Genomic DNA, 17245 nt, shown 5'->3' with positions numbered 1-17245 from the left:
CTCCACAATATCTAATCGAGATTTTCATAATCAGAAAATTCAAAAACCTATAAAGGTTGTTAATTTAAAGAAATGTTAAAGTTAACGTAAAAAGTTAACGTAAAAAGTTAACGTTAAAAGTTAACGTAAAAAAAAAAAAAATCTTAGAAAAATAAAAGAGAATAATCAAAAATAGTCAAAGTTATGAATTTAGTAGCGTAGGAAGTTTTTTGGCCGTTTTTGTAATGAGCTCCATTTGCTTGGTATATGCCGACGGTTTTCGTTAAAAAAAAAAAATAGTAAAAGTTATGAATTGATTAAGGTAGGTTATTTTCGTGATCGTTTTGGTTAATGACTTCTATATGCTCAGTAAAATCTGACAGCTTTTATTGTTCCCTCGGCGTCGCCAAGCATCGAATGAGATTCACGGAGAAACAGGTTGTATATATATATGTTGTAATATGTAGAGAGAGAGTGAAGAAGATTATATTTATATATATATTCTTCCCAACTCTTTCTCCTCAGGATATTTTTTATAATGAAAAAAAAATAGTTTGCCACACTAATTCCTTCTTATAAAAAACTTATATTTTCTTTTTGGGGAGGGGGTCTATTTAAACAAACTGAGTCATAACAACACATGGCCGGTACGGCGGTACAGCTAGTACCAAATAAAACATGGCGGCAAATTCCAAAAAGTATGGAAACACAAAAGCTACTACAGGTGTATTTGAAAATGACGCCAGGTGCTTGAAGAGAGAGAGGGAGAGGGACAAAGCCGACTGGTTTTCTTTCTTTTTTTTCAGAGCCGTGCATCCATCCATACCTGTAGTGAATGTTTGTATAATTTTCATCAATTTTTTATTTATTTTTTTGTGTTCCTGCTTTCCAATTTTTTCAATTTAATTTTACAAGATTTTATAAAAATTGTTGATGCAATAAAAGTATTAGAATGTTACATCTAAAAATTATACTAAAAATGTAAACCTTAAAAAGAAAAACTATTTTTTTATGAAATATTAAATAAACAATGCTTAATTCAACAGAAATATTATTAGAAAAATTAATTTTTCTCTGAGTTATATTGATTTCATTAATAAGGACTTTAGGGTCTTTTTTTGTAATGTTCCTGAAAAAATCATTCATTTCATAGCAGGTATGTACAATATAACTTTTTTTCAATATTTTCATTTTTTAATGTCTTGATTAAACGGTACAAGTACATTTTTTTATAATCTCATAAATTAGTTCATGTTTGATAATAATCCGCTGAAAACATTAAACAGCTGCAATGAAAAAATACAGGTGGTTCTTGCTTGTACGTGTCTGACAAAGATGCAACTTTGCAACCATTTTATTTAATGTAGCAGTTTTATAACATTAATAACAACAAAAAATGTGAAAATGTAATTTTTATTGAACAAAACATTTCAGGAATTGTAAAAAAAATGTTTTTCAATTACTTTATTTAAACAGTTACAAAACTATGAATATTTTCACAGAACTTAATGAATGATAATTTTAATGTAATGTTTTACAAATATTTTTATGTAATGCTTGCATGAGTAAAAAAAATGAACATGTTAACACATAAATGTTTCTCTCTAGTGCAAGATTTTTTGCAATAATATCATTTCTCTCATGCATATTTATGTTATTTTTCATTAGTGCAATCTACAAGAAATGCTTCAATGTTATAAGAATCTGCTTTCTCTTCGACGTGTCTTTTCAGATGAGTTTTCAGGTTAGAATTTTGTGAAAATGTCAATCCACAAACTTCACAAGAATATGGTTTTTCTCCAGTGTGTTTGCGCATGTGATTACGCAGCGTCGAATCATGTGCAAATGCAGATGTGCACACACTGCAAGAGTATGGCTTCTCGCCTGTGTGCGTTCGCAGATGTGCTTTCAATGTCGAATTATGTGCAAAAGCTGATCCACAAACGTTGCAACGATAAGGCTTTTCACCCGTGTGTCTACGCATATGCACTTGACGATTCGTATGCTGCGAAAATCGACAATCACAAAACTTGCAACAATACGGCTTCTCACCCGTGTGCGTTCGCATGTGAATTTCTAAATCGACTTTTTTAGCAAAAGCCGATCCGCAAATTGTGCATGGATGCGATCGATCTTTGGTGTGGATAGTCATGTGATTTTTCAAATTCGCAAACCGTGAAAATGCAGTTGAACACACATGACATGAAAATGGTTTCTCTCCTGTGTGTGTTCGCATGTGTTCACGCAAACTTGAATTTTGTGCGAAGGAAAATCCGCAAATTTGACACGAATGTGGCTTTTCACCTGTGTGTGTTCGCATGTGGTTTTTTCGGTGCGCATTTTGTGAAAACGAAGATCCACAAATTTGACAAGAAAATGGTTTTTCTCCCGTGTGTATTCGCATATGAACTTTAACATCAGATTGTTTAGCGAAACAATTTCCACAAACTTCACATGAAAATGGTTTCTCTCTTGTGTGTACACTCATGTGATTTCTTAAACCTGTGCGATGGGAAAACATTGATGCACAAACTGTACACGAATATGGTTTGTCACCAGTGTGTTTTCGCATGTGGCTGTTCAGGTTGCATTTCAGTGAAAAAGCAGAACTGCACACTTTGCACACATATGGTTTCTCTCCAGTATGTGTTCGCATATGCATTTCCAGGCCAGAATTCTGCGAACATGCAAATCCACAAACTTTACAAGTATAAGGTTTCTCTCCTGTGTGTAATCGCATATGAACTTTCAATGTATAACTGTCACGGAAAAAAGATCCACAAACTCTACAAGAATGTGCGTTTTTCTTAGTGTTTACTTTCATGTTTGTGTTCAAAATATTATTATCTAAAGAGGCATATCTACAAAATATATTGTTTCTCTGTTATATGTATGTGAATATTGTTCTGCAAGCTTAAATAATCAGAAAAGCAAAATCTTTCAAGGAATGACATTTTTTACACCTGAATTCTGATCTTTACAAGCATATGGTTTCACCCTGTTCACTTCCCACTCTAAAGATTTTATGAAATTGTGAGAAAAAGAAACTTTCCACTTCACATGAAATCGATGTCACTATCAAGCAACTGGATGTGTTCTTTGAGATCTTTTAAATATTGAGAAATGTTTGTTACAAGATGTCTCTTGGGGCTCATTACTAAAGGTGATGTTTACGCTAAACTGTGAAATGAAACAGTGTTAGGGTTAGTGAGTTGTATTTGTCGTTTCTTCTGATTTTGGTAAATAGTTCTGTGGTACCTGAAATGACAAGTCAAGAAAGCACAAACTCAAGATATTTTTCATCAAATTGCAGTATGGTTTAACTCTGTAAATAAAGACGAGATTATAATTAACACAAATACAAGTTTACATTAATTTATCCTCAATTGTTTTAAATACATTTTTATTTGTATTCAATGATTAGAAACCGTATTGTCATTAAGTTCATGCTATACATAGTCAAGGGACGTTTGATTATTTTTGTTTTTTACTAGGATTAAACAATTTCTGTTAATTGGATTCTTTGCTTATTTTTATACTAATTATTTGCTAAGTATTAAATTTAAATTTGGTAACTGCATCATTTTAGCAGCGAGTTTAGTAGAGTTACAGAATTTATAAGGTAAAACAAAAACAATAATTAGATTTATAAAATAGACTGGTTGACCATAATGGAGGATTCATATTCGATGACAAAGTCATAACATCCAATTAGATATTTTTTATGTTTTTAATACTAAAATTATTAAGTAATTTGTGTTAATGAGATTATAAGTTTTATTTTTGTAATTAGAATAAAATAAATTGTATTCCAGAAGTTTGCTTCAAATATTAGATTTTTAAGAATAATTGTTGGCTTAAGCATTGCTGATACATCAAATTTGTTATATTAAACGCATGTTTAGTCACGAATATAGAAGAGTTGATATCAACATAAATACAATTTTAGACTAATATCCTATTTCAATAAATAATATAATTCATATTCACTGAAAAATTCATCAAGAAATCATATTGTGTCATTGAGTTCATTCATATTAATATCTTTACATACTCAAACTTTGTTTAACCATCCAAAATACCTGTTTATTTTTCTTGATAAGTTGACAAGAAGGTGCTTATGGATTTTTTAATTTTGATTTCCAATATTGTATTTTCAAATAAGTTCTCATTATAAAACCTTTACTTCATCATTCTGAAGAGCATTTTTCGCTCTATTTAATCATTTTATTTACGATGGTTTTAAAACAATTGTCTTTTCTGAACGTTGAATACAAGATGAAAAAAGTAAATTTGCTTATTTCAATTCAAGCCAGGTCGAAAAGTTGCTGAAACAGCTTGCGATATCAATAAAGTATTTGGCCCAGGAATCACTACTGTAAGCACAGCACAATGGTGGTTTAAGAAATTTTGTGGTAGCAACGAGAAGCATGAAGACGATGAGTATAGTAGTCCACCATCGGATGCTGACAATGATCAATTAAGAGCCTTAATTGAAGCCAATGCACAACTGTCCAATAGCTTCTGATGTAGACGATTTCCAGCCACAGAGATACGAAAAACAAAAAAACTTGATAAATGGGTGCCTCACGAATTACAACCAAAAGAAACATCTTCACTTCTTTTACTCAACAAAAATGACCTGTTTCTCGACTAGGTTGTAACTTGCGATAAATGTGGGTTCTTTCTGACAACTTGCAATGCTCCGCTTAGAAATTAGACACCAACGATGATCCATGACACTTCTTGAAGCCAGAATTGCACTAAAAGTCATGCTGACTGTTTGGTGGTCTACAACCAGTCTCATCCATTAGTTTTTTGAATGTATGTGAACCCATTACAACTTAAAAGTACTGTCAACAAATGGATGAAATACATTAGCAACAACAACACCCAGCATTAGTCAACAGAAAAGCCCCCAATTCTTCTCCATGACATTGCTAAACTGACCCTGGAGAAGCTAAACAAATTGGGCTACAGAACTCTGCCTCATCCACCATACTCTTCAGACCTTTCATCTACCAACTACAACTTTTTCAAGCATCTTGACTACTTTCTGCATGAGAAATGCTTAAAAATCTAAGCTATATCAAAAATGCCTTCAATGACTTTATTGCCATCAAAATGTGTATGTTACTGGCATAAATACAGTTGTTTTCTGTCGGCAAAAGTGTATTGACTCTGATGGTGTTTATTTCGATCAATAAATTTTTGTTTAAAACGAGATCTGTTCATCTGAATTAAAAAGTTAAAAACTGCAAAAACTTTCTTGTCAACCTTTACGTTATTTGTGTTATTCATGCTCTTAGATATTTTTCATTACAAGATTAGTATTTTTCATTACAAGATCAGTATTTTTCATTACAAGATTAGTATTTTTCATTACAAGATTGCACAAGATCAGTTAAACGATTACAGAGTTAACTTGGCAATTACATGAATTTAGCGACTAGGTTAACATGGTTATGAAATTCATAAAATGAAAGTTACAGGTTAAGTAGCTCTATTAAATAAACTAGGTGAACAGTGTTAAAATTCAAGGAGAGACAACACAGTTGAAACGGGAGAAAGTGGAACCATCGCATATCAGCAGGGAAGGCAGTAATGACTTTTCTCATTAGTAGATATGTCACAGAAAGAATGGTCAGAGTTTGAAGCATCATTACACTTAAAATTTTGCAATGTCAATCTGCATAGCACATAACTTTCAAGGAGGCTGTTTGACAAGTCAACAGTTAGGGATATAGCTGGCCAAGACAATATGATGCAGAAACAGAAATTGGCACAGAAAACAAAGCACTTTAAAATTGTCTTTTGCAATTCAATTAACTTCTTTGCATTTCCTCTGAGATAAGAAATAATTACATTTATATCATGAAAATACTGTTTTGAAACTTGAAAAGATACTTCAATGGGTTGAAATATTGAATAGAGAAACTTAGTCACATCTTTGTGTATGCATTATTTGAAAATTTTTCCACCTTTTTGTAAAATTTTGTAAAACTGAATGTTTTTATTAAATGATTAAAATCATTTTTTTTTCTGGGACTTTTGTTGTTGAAACTACTTATTCAAAGAAGACTTTGTAGGTTTTTTTCTTTGATTTGGTTTTCCAAATTTTCAAATTAATCAAGATTTTATTTTTCAAATTTATTTCTTCTACTGTTTACTTCAATAACAGGATTAGAATTACTTAGAATAACTTAGTTTTTGCTTTTATTTTTTAGAATAACAACTAATGATATCAAAAACAAGAAAACATGCATGTGGAGTGTAATTTTACAAAAGAACAATTAAATACAAGTTTAACACTTTCTTTAATGAAGTTGTACATTTCTACAAGTATTCCATTAATAAAATAAATTTTAGTAGTAAAACTGCTTTACTATAATTTATATAATAATTAAATAATAGTGCTTGTCCAAATCTTATTCATATGAAAAAACAAAAAAATCTGTATGATAAATGTACCCATGATTGAAAGAAAATATTGTATTCAGAAAAATCAGGCAAATTGGTTAAGTAGTTTTATTATTATATAGAAATTTATATAAGCGAACTTGAGTTTTTCCATTGTCCCCATGTTAAAATGGCTTCCTAAAATTTTGCAAGTTTAAATTATTTGGAGTTACTTCTTTTGTTTTTAACCTGCTTTCAAGATGGAGCATTGTTCATTTAGCCATAAAATATGATAAATAAGACTACTTGATCAATTTGTGATTTTTTGATGTACAATATTTACTTTCTGCCACAAGTATGTACACCCAAAAGATTTTTCTTTTAATATAGTAGAAATTCTGAAGAAGCAATTGTTTTCACTAAGATAATGAAAATATGTTTCTTCCTTTTTAACAGTTGGAATTGTTTTACCTTTTTTTTTGTTTTCAAATAAATCGCAAATGTAAATTAATAATTAAAGTCAAAGAGAAAAATAAATGAACATAACTAATGGAGATTATGACGATTATGCAAGGGAGATAACAAGATAACTAGCATCGACTACATAAAAACAAGCACTTTTTTTTGCATTTAGATTGAACAATGAAACAATTTCAAGTAAAAAAAACCTTAGTCTCCACAAGAGCATAGTCACAGAAATTCCTGAGACAGTTTACGAGAAGGAAATCACTAAAAACATTGTATTCTTTCAAAACTGAAAAATAAATTAGCAATCATAAATATGAATGGTATTAAATGAATGGCATTAATAAGAAAAAAGGATTAGATAAATACTATAACTGAAACATGATCTCCACAAAATCAATTAGTTTCAGAAATTGATGAAACGGTTTTCAAAAAAGAAACAAATCAACTAAAAAAGAAACAACTCAACTAAAAATGTTAAATTATAATTTGAATGGAACATTGTAATTCATACTTTTGAAGTGTAGTGTGACGAACCAACCCCACTCCGACAACATTGCCATGCAAGTCTGAACTGCGACAAGAGTTATATTTACAACAGTGTCATTTCAACTCCTTTAACAGTCTGGACAGAGACCTGAGTCATATTTAGCACATCAGCACCAGAACCACACACTTCGATTGGTCGACCCCTTTTTTGAGACGACAAGGGACCTTGAGGTGCCCAAAAATGAAAAAAGATCAGCAGATTTCAATACAATGAATGAAACGGGTGTATCTCAGGACAACATTAATTAATTGTGCAGGAAAAAAAACTTTGCTTCTAAAGTCTTTATACGAAGCTAAACACATTATCTGACCAATAAAGAAATGGGCATTCTTTTACCATTAAATGTATAAAATCCTCAACGTTTACAGATAAAAAGGGACTTTTAAACTCTGGAACCAATTCTATGTCAGTTCATTTAAAGGGGAAATATTTTGGTTTTGAACATTTCGGTGTCCGAACAAACATCTGGAAAGAATTATGGTCAAGTACCAAGATACCATTGTACACAAAACAATTAGAATCAGTTACTCCATCTAAAACGGAAAATAAATTTGTTAAGAAGTTGTAAGCATGTTAAGTTCCATCTCAGATTGAAGAAAATAAATTTATTTTCATTTTTGACTAAACAGTTTTTTTCAGATCCAATAAGTACAAACGTGTGAGACTAACCGTAGCCCTCGGCGCAAGAGGGTCCGTGTGTGCCTGGCGTGTGGGGTGGTGGCTGATCCTGTGGTCGGGGCAGCGGAAGAAAGAGTTTCAAGATGGCGCCTGCCTGCTTTTATTAGAGACGGAATCTCGCAGGATCGCGCGAGATCTCGCGGGGATGCAAATTAGCTAGGCCATCTTGAGTAATAAAAATCGGTCCATTGGAGGTGCGAGTCAGTCGGGTTCTGACGTTTGTGGCGATCAGTACAGTGACCGTTGGGTTCCGTGTCTATTCGTGCAGTCAGCTGAGCTTTGTAAGTTGCCTTCGCGCCGTGGCTGTGATTGTTTGTTGGTTTGCTGTGTGTTGCTGTGGTTCTTCAGTGAAACGCTTCGTCGCCCACGACGAGTCTCACCGTCTCGTACACAAGATACTCTTACAAGCTATTTCGGCCTCCCCACTCCGAACTTGGTTTTCTTTTCTTCAATGGCGGATAGGTTCGATCTAAAATTGATACCGGAATTCGACGGATCCGACCCGGTACTCAGCTGGGTTGAGAAGGTCGAGTTACATTGTCAGTTGTCCGGCGTGAAAAATGTCGAGCGCGTGATTCCTCTGCGGCTGACCGGCGGGGCCTTCGCTGTATATCAGCAACTCAGCGCTGAGGAGAAGTGTGACTACTCGAGTATCAAGGCGGCGTTGTACAGGGCTTTCGCCACTGACCCCGCCACTGCATGGGAGCAGTTTGAGACGAGGTCTATACGCTTGGGCGAAACTGTGGACGTGTATCTCGCCGAACTTAAGAAGCTGACGGTGTTGTTCGGCGGTCTTCCCGAGAGGGCCCTAGCCTACAAATTCCTGTCAGGACTCCCCGCTGGAGCAAAGCAGCTCCTGCGAGCAACCTCTACCATGTCCTCACTACCGCTGAGTGACCTAGTGGACAGAGCCAGGACAATAATGAAGGACGACTCGACGGTGCAGGAAACGGTAGTCGCTGTCGCACAGGCCCCACCAAGTGGCGAAGGACCGTCTCAGGGACCCAGCCCGCAAGGTGATGTCATCTGCTACAGATGCAACGGGCGGGGCCACATGGCAAGAAATTGTAGAAGGCGGTCGACGGCTGTTCGCTGCTACCACTGTAACAAGACTGGGCACATGGCCCGAGACTGTGCGGGAAACGGGGACGGGGACAAGGTGCCAGTGCCGACCTCTTCCCCGAACAGAAAATAAACAAGGCGCTCCCTGTCATTCAGGTCCGAGTTAATGACACGTTATGTTCAGCCCTCCTTGATTCCGGTTGCTCCCGCACCATAGTGTGTGCGGACTTCTGTCGGGCGTGGAAAAAGAAGAACGTCAGGATAACTACCATCACTGGAAAAATACGAATGTGTTGCGGCGTGGGTGTGGTACACATTCGCACAAGAACTGGGAACTCAGCCAACGTCGAAGCGCTGGTGACACGCGAAAAACCGCTGAGTTTCGACCTGTTGCTAGGCTACGATGCCATCAAAGCCCTGGGCGGCGTGCGCATAACGCGCGCTGGCGTTGTAGAGTTTCAGGATAGGCCCCCGGTGTGCGCAGCACTAAGAGTCGACCAGCCGGACTTCAGTGCGGAATTCGACGACCAACAGAAGGCGTGGACCGCCACTTGGAGGTGGTCAGAAGACAAGGAACCGGCCAAACTACAAAACAAAGTGGCAGAGTACCGTATGCCCGACCAGATAAGGCCTGCATACGAAAGCGAGCTCCGTGAATGGATTAAGAACGGTTGGCTGATTCCATACCCCTACGACAAACTTGGACCCCCCAAGGGCCTGATACCGCTGATGGCAGTTGCCCAACCTAACAAGTTAAAGGTGAGGCCGGTAATGGACTACCGTGAGTTGAATGCGCACGTTGATGCGTTCACAGCGGACGCCGACGTCTGTGCCAGCAAGCTTCGAGAGTGGCGCCGGCAGGGGTCCAATGTGTCCCTACTGGACTTGAGAAAAGCATATTTGCAGGTCCGGATCGGCGAGGCGATGTGGCCTTTCCAGACAGTGATGTTTTCCGGGAAGAGATACTGTCTTACGCGACTCGGATTTGGGCTAAACGTAGCACCCCAGATAATGAAGGCTATCGTCAATGCCGTGTTGTCACAAGAAGAATGGATCAGAAAGGGAACATCGGCGTATATTGACGATATATACGTGAACGAAGATATCGTGTCCTCTTCGCGCGTAAGATCCAAACTTGCCGAGTTTGGTCTAAACTGCAAGGACTCTGAGCGGCTTGAGGATGGTGCCCGCGTATTGGGCTTGAGCGTTCAAGAGGAGCGAGGGATCCTGAGGTGGAGGCGTGGAACCGCAGTTCCCGACGTACCCGACGTTTACACAAGACGTGCCGTGTTCTCCCTGTGCGGGAAACTTGTGGGGCACCTTCCAGTATGCGGATGGGTTCGTGCAGCGACAGGCGTCATAAAAAGGAGGGCAAATGCGGTCAGCAAAGGCTGGGACGATGAGATAACCGACGAACTATTGGTTCGAATGTTAAAGGAGACCGTCGTTAGTGTGAAAAAGAATGACCCCGCCACAGGGGACTGGTGCGTGCAGGGAGACAAACTGAGCGTGTGGGTGGACGCAAGTTCTCTAGCGATCGGTGTAGTTTTGGAGAAAGATGGGGCCGTAGTTGAGGATGCCTGCTGGCTGCGACCGGCGAATGATGCTGCCCATATCAACCTGGCAGAACTCGACGCTGTAATAAAGGGCATTAACCTGGCACTTCAATGGGAAGTGAAGAAACTGCGTGTGCACACCGACTCACTTTGCGTGCACCACTGGGTGTCGGACACACTCACGAGCAAGGCCAGGGCACGCACCAAGGCAGCCAGCGAAATGCTGATAAGACGGAGGCTCGAGACTGTGAAAAAACTGGTGACGGAGTACAACCTGTCCGTAGACGTAGTGCTCGTCGCCTCGGACTACAACCTCGCCGACAAGCTCACTCGGGTACCACGGAGATGGTATGAGGCTATGAAGAAAGAAGCTAAGCCATTGCCTCTGTGTGCTGCCTCCGTCGAGGAGGACGAAATCAGGAAGATACATCACGACAGTGGGCACCCCGGAGTGCAACGGACCTACTACTTTGTGAAGTTGGCTAGACCATCAATACCAAAAAGCGCAGTAAGAGCAGTGGTCAGGGAGTGCCAAACGTGCCAGTCCATCGACCCCGCCCCAGCCAGATGGCGGAAAGGACAGCTGGGAATGGACGCGACTTGGAGTCGGTTGGGTATGGATATAACCCACTACGGCAGCCAACACTTCCTCACGCTGATAGACTGCGGGCCAACGAGGTTCGCGATTTGGCGCCAATTGGCAAGGCAGGATTCCACCAGTGTCATCCACGAATTGGAATCCATATTCTACGAAAGGGGGCCGCCTGAGGAGATCCTCACAGATAACGACACGGCGTTCTGCAGCAGGGAATTTAGGCATTTTATGGACAACTGGGGGATCCGCCTTCGACACCGATGCGCGTATGTGCCGAGCGGCAATGGCATAGCGGAGCGATGCCACCGAACCGTGAAGAGGATCGCGGCCAGGAAGAAGTGTACGATCGCGGAGGCGGTTTACAGATACAACACAACGCCTAAGGACACCGTGACTGGCGGCAGTGCGCCTGCTGATGCGATTCATCACTACCACGTGCGCGTCAAGGACGTTGAAGTGTGTCTACCCGACCAACGAGAACCCCAGGGGACGTACCAAGTGGGAGACACCGTCTGGGTGAAGCCACCCGGCGGCCGGTGCACCAGCAGCTTTTGGAGGGGGCGGGTCACCGGCGTCATCAGTGAACAGGCCATACTAGTCGATGGTACTCCGCGCCACGTAAGGGATGTCCGGCCCGCTCTAAGCGCTGACCAATCGGCAAGCAGTGGAAGTAGCGAGTCATCCGACGATGAGCGATGGATCCAACCCGTGCCCCACGAACCTGGTGACTCAACTGCGAGCAGTGGAAGGAGCGAGTCATCCGACGATGAGCGATGGATCCAACCTGTGCCCCATGGACCTGATGACTCAACTGCGAGCTCTAATGCTGATGCTTCCGATGCCACTTCTGAGAGCTCCGATGAGGAAGTCCCGGCAATACCCCTCCGCAGGAGTGCTCGAATCAAACGGCCACGTCCGCCGTGTCACGTATGTGATCTGGAGACCAGGGGGGAGTGTGAGACTAACCGTAGCCCTCGGCGCAAGAGGGTCCGTGTGTGCCTGGCGTGTGGGGTGGTGGCTGATCCTGTGGTCGGGGCAGCGGAAGAAAGAGTTTCAAGATGGCGCCTGCCTGCTTTTATTAGAGACGGAATCTCGCAGGATCGCGCGAGATCTCGCGGGGATGCAAATTAGCTAGGCCATCTTGAGTAATAAAAATCGGTCCATTGGAGGTGCGAGTCAGTCGGGTTCTGACGTTCGTGGCGATCAGTACAGTGACCGTTGGGTTCCGTGTCTATTCGTGCAGTCAGCTGAGCTTTGTAAGTTGCCTTCGCGCCGTGGCTGTGATTGTTTGTTGGTTTGCTGTGTGTTGCTGTGGTTCTTCAGTGAAACGCTTCGTCGCCCACGACGAGTCTCACCGTCTCCTACACAAGATACTCTTACAAAACGTTAAATGCTTATGACTTTTACTAAATATTATTTACTTTTAAAGCAAATAGCTCACAAATGTGTAACGAGAAAATCATTTGTTATTGACTAATTTTCAACGTTATTTCCTTTCCAATGATTGATGTCTGCAATAGTAATGGTTACATTAAAATTCTTTACAGTCACAGAAAATTTTGCATTTTGATCCTCGCATGAAATTAAAGAACAAGAGCTAGATTTTTTTATAATTTCTTATAATTTTTTTCATAATTTCTTATAATTTTTTATAATTTCTTATAATTTTTTTTATAATAGCCAAGAAAACAAAACAAAACAAGTGAAGCATGCATGGTTCCCTGTGAGTGCACAGTGAATAAGGCATAAAAAAATGACCAAATTCAGCACCCCCACCCACCCACGATTTAGCCCCAAAAGTCCCAAGGGGACATAAAAATCCTCATAAAAATGAACAAACAGTACAGTTTTAGGCCTTAACTTTGGGTTCTGCACCATGCAAAAAAAAAAAGGAAATGACGCCTCAGAAGTCCCCAAGGCCTTAACATATTTAAATTTGAGTTGCGCACCATGCAAAAATGCTAAATAGACACATACAGAAAATTTTGAACAAATATGGTGAAATAGTCCCAAAAATGGAGAGGTTTTATTAGCCCTAAAAGATCTCCTGAGACACATCCAAGAGTTATCGCAAAGTATAGAAAATTATATAGAAATCAATTAGTTACAACTTTTCAGAAAAAAAAATTGATGCCTTGGATTTTTATCCAAGGCATCAATTTTTTTTTTTAATAAGCATAAAAGTGTAAACTTTAGCCATTTTAACCCGAAAGGTACCTTTAGGGGGGCAACCGGAGTTTTGTTGGAAAATCTGTTCTGTTACTTTTTTACTCATACTATGTTTAATGTTTGTGCAAAATTTCAAAAAATTCCAAGGCGTAGTTATTGAGAAAAGTGCAGACGAATGGACAAGAGTGAATTTACAAGTCCACTCTCCTTTTGTCGGGGGGGGGGGGGACCAAAAAAGGTGGAAAAATTAATAAATGTATAACAGGCAATACTGATTTTCCAGCCAACAAAGCAAAAAAGGGACAAAAAAATAAATACATGGATGAGTTTTAACTTATTTAAAATGTTTTTTAATTATAAATGAAGCTAGTGTAAAGTCTGTTGCATTATAATGTAAAAGAAAATGGTGATTTCTTTGAGCCTTGATAATCACACAAAAATCGAAAATTAGAGATTACATTTTCTCACGATTGGTGATATTTATTGAATGTGTTCCTATCAGTATTTTGTTTAATTTTCATTTTTTTAGCAATTATCAAGGCTGCACTAAGACCCTAATGAGACCATCATTTTGTTTTTCATTCTAACGCAACAGGCTCTACACTATAATTATTTTTGAGTAATAAAACACTACAATTATTTTTAAGTAATAAAACACTACAATTATTTTTAAGTAATAAAACACTTAAAAATAAGTTTAAACTCACACAAAAACTTACATGCATATAAGTTTGTTGATTTGTTTCCTTCTTGTAAACTGTTTCAGCAATTTCCTAAACTAACAGTTCTTGTGGTGATCATGTTCCAGGTATTTGTGTATTCATTTTTCTTATTAATAATTATATTTATGATTTCAAATTTATTTTTCAGTTTTGAATTTTTTTATTAGTGGTTTCCTTCTCATAAACTACCTTAGCACTTTCTGGGACTATTCACTTGTGTAGACTAGGTTTTTTATTGTACTATTATTATTAAATGTAGAGAAAATTGTAACTTGGCTATCTTGTGTGCATGCTTCAAAGAGTTGGTTGTGTAACAAAAAAGACTAAAATGCTAACAGCAGACTTTTAGCGTTTCTATGACAATGAGACAGGTGAATAAAAAAGGACATGACGCGAACACGGCAACGAGTTGGAAGAAGGTATGTGCTATGATCATAGTCGTGTGCAAATCGAGTGTCAAGTCTTGGAGTTTTGACAACACTGTCTCTTTTTCTACTTGAGAAATTGTTTCTTTAACCACAAGCTATTTCAGCTTTCATAAGTGGGGACTTAAAAAAGAAAAAATGCGCAAATTCGTCATTCGCTTAATAATAGAGTTTGATGGATCTACCGTTGGACCGTCAGTCGTCAAATGGATTGAGAAGGCTGAGCGTATTTGTAAACTGTGCAAAATAAAAGAACCAGCAACATCTCATTGAGGCTAACCGGAATGGCCTATGCAGTATACCAACAACTCAGGGATAAAATTAAGCAGCGTCTGTGTTCAGCATTTGCTACAAATCCTTTTGTTGCATGGCAATAGTTCACTAGCTAGCAACTTCACCCCAAAGAAATGGTTGACATGTACTGATTAACAGAAGTTATTTTTACTATTTGGTCAACGACAAAATATTATTTTTACTATTTGGTCGACGACAAAATATTATTCTTACTATTTGGTTGACAACAAAATATTATTTTTACTATTTGGTTGACAACAAAATATTATTTTTACTATTTGGTTGACAACAAAATATTATTTTTACTATTTGGTTGACAACAAAATATTATTTTTACTATTTGGTTGACAACAAAATATTATTTTTACTATTTGGTTGACGACAAAATATTATTTTTACTATTTGGTTGACGACAAAATATTATTTTTACTATTTGGTCGACGACAAAATATTATTTTTACTATTTGGTTGATGACAAAATATTATTTTTACTATTTGGTTGACAACAAAATATTATTTTTACTATTTGGTTGACAACAAAATATTATTTTTACTATTTGGTTGACAACAAAATATTATTTTTACTATTTGGTTGACAACAAAATATTATTTTTACTATTTGGTCGACGACAAAATATTATTTTTACTATTTGGTTGACAACAAAATATTATTCTTACTATTTGGTTGGCAACAAAATATTATTTTTACTATTTGGTTGACAACAAAATATTATTTTTACTATTTGGTTGACAACAAAATATTATTTTTACTATTTGGTCGATGACAAAATATTATTTTTACTATTTGGTTGACAACAAAATATTATTTTTACTATTTGGTTGACAACAAAATATTATTTTTACTATTTGGTTGACAACAAAATATTATTTTTACTATTTGGTTGACAACAAAATATTATTTTTACTATTTGGTCGACGACAAAATATTATTTTTACTATTTGGTTGACAACAAAATATTATTCTTACTATTTGGTTGACAACAAAATATTATTTTTACTATTTGGTTGACAACAAAATATTATTTTTACTATTTGGTTGACAACAAAATATTATTTTTACTATTTGGTTGACAACAAAATATTATTTTTACTATTTATTTGACAACAAAATATTATTCTTACTATTTGGTTGACAACAAAATATTATTTTTACTATTTGGTTGACAACAAAATATTATTTTTACTATTTGGTTGACGACAAAATATTATTTTTACTATTTGGTCGACGACAAAATATTATTTTTACTATTTGGTCGACGACAAAATATTATTTTTACTATTTGGTTGACGACAAAATATTATTCTTACTATTTGGTTGACAACAAAATATTATTCTTACTATTTGGTTGACAACAAAATATTATTTTTACTATTTGGTTGACAACAAAATATTATTTTTACTATTTGGTTGACAACAAAATATTATTTTTACTATTTGGTTGACAACAAAATATTATTTTTACTATTTGGTTGACAACAAAATATTATTTTTACTATTTGGTTGACAACAAAATATTATTTTTACTATTTGGTCGATGACAAAATATTATTTTTACTATTTGGTTGACAACAAAATATTATTTTTACTATTTGGTTGACAACAAAATATTATTTTTACTATTTGGTTTACAACAAAATATTATTCTTACTATTTGGTTGACAACAAAATATTATTTTTACTATTTGGTTGACAACAAAATATTATTTTTACTATTTGGTTGACAACAAAATATTATTTTTACTATTTGGTTGACAACAAAATATTATTTTTACTATTTGGTTGACAACAAAATATTATTTTTACTATTTGGTTGACAACAAAATATTATTTTTACTATTTGGTCGACGACAAAATATTATTTTTACTATTTGGTTGACAACAAAATATTATTTTTACTATTTGGTTGACAACAAAATATTATTTTTACTATTTGGTTGACAACAAAATATTATTTTTACTATTTGGTTGACAACAAAATATTATTTTTACTATTTGGTTGACAACAAAATATTATTCTTACTATTTGGTTGACAACAAACTATTATTCTTACTATTTGCTTGACAACAAAATATTATTCTTACTATTTCGTTGACAACAAAATAATATTTTTACTATTTGGTTGACAACATCGACACAATATTATTTTTACTATTTGGTTGACAACAAAATATTATTTTTACTATTTGGTTGACAACAAAATATTATTTTTACTATTTGGTTGACAACAAAATATTATTCTTACTATTTGGTTGACAACAAAATATTATTTTTACTATTTGGTTGACAACAAAATATTATTTTTACTATTTGGTTGACAACAAAATATTA

General features: G+C 36.4%; 1 long non-coding RNA gene across 1 annotated transcript in view; it reads right to left on the bottom strand.

Annotated features, from left to right (window-relative positions):
• Positions 1-1378: 1378 nt before the first annotated feature.
• The window catches only part of LOC145269301 (uncharacterized), a 73462-nt gene continuing 57595 nt past the window's right edge, over positions 1379-17245 (bottom strand). The window contains exon 2 of the long non-coding RNA XR_013864978.1: positions 1379-3237. This is a non-coding gene — a long non-coding RNA (uncharacterized LOC145269301). The remainder of the gene's footprint in view (positions 3238-17245) is intronic.

The sequence above is a fragment of the Euprymna scolopes genome, chromosome 45 (genome assembly GCF_053919585.1).
Source record: "Euprymna scolopes isolate OS-2025 chromosome 45, ASM5391958v1, whole genome shotgun sequence".
Taxonomy (NCBI): Eukaryota; Metazoa; Mollusca; class Cephalopoda; order Sepiida; family Sepiolidae; genus Euprymna; species Euprymna scolopes.
The sequence above is the reverse complement of the archived record's forward strand: the minus strand, read 5'-3'. Positions and strand labels throughout refer to the sequence as shown.